Source organism: Triturus cristatus, chromosome 8, assembly GCF_964204655.1.
Source record: "Triturus cristatus chromosome 8, aTriCri1.1, whole genome shotgun sequence".
Lineage (NCBI taxonomy): Eukaryota > Metazoa > Chordata > Amphibia > Caudata > Salamandridae > Triturus > Triturus cristatus.
In genome coordinates, this window is record NC_140591.1 from 611,546,196 (window position 1) to 611,550,644 (window position 4,449).

Sequence of the window (4,449 nt, forward strand, 5' to 3'; positions counted from 1 at the left end):
ACACATCAAATGAATTGGCATTAGGGTTACAGCACAGCATTCATTTAAAAAACATTTTTTTGTATACATGAATCCTCACAAACCTTTCACAAATGCAAATCAGCCTAACGCTGTCAGTGGAAAAGGTTTCTGTTGAATTCAATTTCTGACTTATGTGTTTTTAGAAATGTCCTTAACTGTTATGCAAAAACATGAATTAATCTTGAAGCTTGGAACTGGTTATTGTGTCTAACAGTGTCCTTTAGTATTAGTGGTTATAGTTAACCAGTAGACCATCACGAGGTTGGCCTCATCACGGAGTTGTATTTCCAAATCTATTATGTGGAAACACCACTCCACATGATTACAGGTCATTCGAAATATCACCTGTATTATCATGTGGGATTCTGCACCTATTAATACATCATGTGTTAAATCCACCTGATTTTTTGTCACGTGTTCCACCTGTTAAAAGCAGGTGCACTTCTTAACTGAAAGCAATCCCAGTAATTTGGAAACATGCAGTAAATGGCCTGGTACTTCTGAAGATGCGCCATTCCCCATTCCAGGCCTAAAACTCGTAATCGCCCCTTAAAGTGTAGTGATGGGGTGGTAATTCTGGGTAATAGCACGCATTATCAGTAACTGCGACTTGGAGGCGCTCTCGCTTGTGAGGTGTATTATTTACAGTACAGGACTTGGAGTCCGCCCATTGCTTACCATTCGTTGGCTCTATTGTCACTTTTGTTTGCTGCCTTCTATTTGGCTAGCACATGTCAGGTGTCACTTCCTTTTCTTTCTGTGAGCATTGACCAAATATGGATTTATTCAACTTAATTAGTACCCATCTGCTGATCGTGCTGTGATTGAGGTATACATTTCAGGACACTTCCTTTGTTTCCAGTTCTCATGCTGCTTTCTCTATTTGTTCTGTTTTCTTACACATTTTTGTACATTGTTAATCTATGCCTGCATCTTTTGGCTTACACATACAACTAATTTACATTTACATTTTACATGGGTTGGTTTAAGCCGTTATAATGTATAAATTCCAAACTAATAACACATTTGCACCTTCATGATGCTTGCCACCACTAGGCCTGGGCTAAAATTTCGTTCCGCTTGCGGAAATTGCGATAATTTGACATTTTCGCGTTGCGCGGAGAGCGCGAAAATGTCAAAATTTCCGCAATCCGCATGTTACCGGAATTTTTTTTCTTGCTCGCGCTGTAAAAAAATACATTCTTGCGTGCGCGCGATCACCTTACCTGAATCCCCGCGTTCGCCGACAAGTTTTCCCGATCCGGTCACGTTCTCCACGAGATGTTGGATTGTTGGTAGCCATTTGCGCTGTCTCGCGACAGTTCGCGCCCGCATTAACGTCATTTGTCACGCGATCACGTCATTCATCGCACGATCATATCTTTCTTCTCGCGATCATGCACCGCGAGAGTATGAAATGATTAAGATCTCGCGCCCGTGAGCAACCGCATGGGTAAGTTGGCGAGCCACGATCACGCAGAAAATACTGCGAACGGGCGGGAAAAAAACTTCTGCGTCTTCACGATATTCAGCTTTGCAGGCAAAAAGGTGCACGCGTTGCATTGCTTTCAATGCAACGCGTGCACGCTTGGCGATTCCCTTGCGGGAGCGAGTGGCACCATATGTTAGCAATTGTTGCGCTCGCTCCTGCAAGGGAAACGCTGCCTGCTCTAGGCCGCACTCCCCCCCACCCCCTACTTGCACGAGGCGCGCATGCTTGTTTTCATGGTGACTGAACATTTTTCCCCATCAGATCGACTCTGTTGAGTTTGGGAGCATTTTTGCCAGTTGTGTCTGAAACAGCAACAACGTTACCCATGTGCTGTGCCTACTGTGTAGCATTTCGTGTTCTTCTGCTTATTAACTCTTACAATCTACTCCCTTCCCAGTTTCGTGCATGGAATGTGGGCGCCGCTGAGGGCAAGCTGCCCTGGAGGCATGGCTGAGGACTCTGCCGAGGAAAGCTCGTGCTCAGTCTCAGGGCACTGCAGGGAAAAGCTCACTCTGTGGAGCGCTCGCACCTGGGCGCGTGCAGCTCAGGGCAGTGCTGAGGGAAACTCAGTAAGAGAACTGGAGCGGAAAGCTCTCACTGCTGTAGCAAGGCTACATTCAAACCACTTCTAAGTCTGAGAGGAACTCAAACCACCAGGCACTGCCAAGATAAGCTTACTCTGAGGAGTCGGACACGACAACTCCGAGAGAAGTTTACATGCTGTGCAGTGATGACGGAAGCTTGCACTGAGAACACTGCTCGATGAAGCTTAGACTTAGAGCTCTTTTTGAAGAAGCTCAGATCGAGAGCATTGCTCAGAGAATCTCACACTGAGGGAAGTTTACTCTGAGCACATTACCGATGGAAGCTGGCACCCAGGACATGCCTGAGAGAAGCTCAGGCTGAGAGCGCGTCTGGTGATAGCACACACTGGTCACTAGGTAGGTTTGTTTGGAGGGGAAACTAGGCAGGTACACAGTAGCGTAGCAAGGGTACCACAGGCCCGATGCAGGCCCGGGTAGAATGCTGATAAGGTGTTAGTTACAGCAATTTTCAGATTTTAATGGGCTCCGCAGGGCACTGAGCCTTGGTGCCACTACACCTGCTGCACCAATGGTAGCCACGTCCCTGCGAGTACACGTCATTCTGTGGGTGGGGAATCAAAGGCCCGTGGCACTCTATGGCGGGGACTCTGCCCAAATTGTGTTATTTTGGAAACAAGGCATCATTTGTTGAAGTGAGGGAACACACCAGGTGGTGAGGGAGTGCGCAGGGGGGCACATTTGTGCTGTTTATTCACCACTTAATAGCTAGAGCTGCCGACTTTGAAGCAGGGGATCCAGTGTCGAGTCTGGCGGAGCCTCAAGCATCCTGTGATTCTGGGCAACTCACTTAATCTCCCCATGCCTAAAAAAAAATGTGTCCATGTGTAATGCAACTGGTGCTCAGGTAAAGTGCTCTGATACCTTCGGGCCGGGTCAAGTTCACTCTTTATAAAAATGCAAAAATAAATAAATGCATAACTAAAACAATCTGTGATGTACCGCAGCGTTTTTAGACTATGGGTGCTCTTTTCCACATTGTTTTTTTTTTTCCGTTGACTGTGTGGTTACAGCTCCCGATTTTATTCTATGTACTGTTTGATAATGTTTTGTAAAATATGGCCTGGCCTATCTCTTCACCAAGAATCTCAGAAGTCCATCATGAATGTGTGCGCCAAATGACTTAGCGATTTATGTAGTTCACCTGGGATAAAAGGTTGTCCATTCCTCATTCCTGATATGAGTACTCTGCCTGTGAGGGCATTCACCAGTCGAATCTATAGCTTCAGTGTTGTGCACGTTTGCTATGTTTAATGTAAGTTGCCGTGAAGGCTTTTAAGGTGGAAGTCTGTGTGGTCAGGAGGAGGAAGTGCTGTTGATGTTGGAATATTTTGCCAGCCACGTGGCTTTGATGTTGTGCAGTGCACACTGCACACGCAACTGTTAGGAGGTCTATCAATTATGTTCTGTTGGAAAGGACTAAATAAAATGTTTTGAATTTCCAGCAAAAACATTTTGACGGTAGGCACTCACACCTGACTTTCGATCTTCAAGATGGACAGTTTTGCAAATTCAGCCACGAACGGAAGAGGGAGATTTAATACCCACTACTTCTGGCGGCGGATCTACCTACCTTGGAATCCTTCAACACAGTAGCCATCTTGTTTTGGATGTGATTGTTTGTTGAATAAACGACACACATCGTTCTGAATTTGATAGTTCACTGCTTTTACGTCACTTGGCGCCAGAAAGCACCTTTAGCAGTCTAGAGCTCTAGAAATAAAATACATTAATATGCCTTGTTGGATGGCAGGGGCAGTTGAGAGTTCATTATTAGCTGATTTTGTGGTATATCCAAACAGTGTTGGATGTTTGTGAGAAAGAAAAAAAAGCATTGGCATAGCCAATAGGTCTCGCCTTTGGGATCTTATAAATGTTTAGCCATGCAACAGTTGATGTTATTGCACCAAGGATATTGTGCTGCATAACTAAATACTTATAAGGTCCCAAAGGCGAGACCTATTGGCTATGCCAATGCTTGTTTACCTTTTACCTTCCACCCGGTTGATTGAAAGACCCACCCCCTCTTACCCTCCCTTTCTTCTTCTCGAACTCCTCTCACTCTTCTACACCTCTACTTTTCCCTTCCCTCCACCCCTCCCCTTCCACTTCACTCCCTGTTCTCTCTGGTATATTTGAAAATGTTATAAGTCAGCTGTGAAGTGCATACAAATGCCACAAGCTGCCTAAAGGTCAAATTCTAAATGTGAGCATGTAGAGAAGTCAATTCACTCATATTTGGGACATAACCTCTACCACAAGAGAACATAGCTATGTAACACATGGAAAGTAGGGCTGAATGTTTAAAGTATGAGAAACACTGGTGTGCAGTTA

At 45.2% G+C, this 4,449-nt stretch overlaps 1 non-coding gene across 1 annotated transcript; it reads left to right on the forward strand.

Moving 5' to 3' along the window:
* Positions 1 to 1,736: 1,736 nt before the first annotated feature.
* On the forward strand, positions 1,737 to 1,825 carry LOC146802486 (small nucleolar SNORD12/SNORD106). The gene has a single exon (XR_014968131.1). It is a non-coding gene; the product is annotated as a small nucleolar SNORD12/SNORD106 (small nucleolar RNA).
* The last annotated feature ends 2,624 nt before the right edge of the window (positions 1,826 to 4,449 follow it).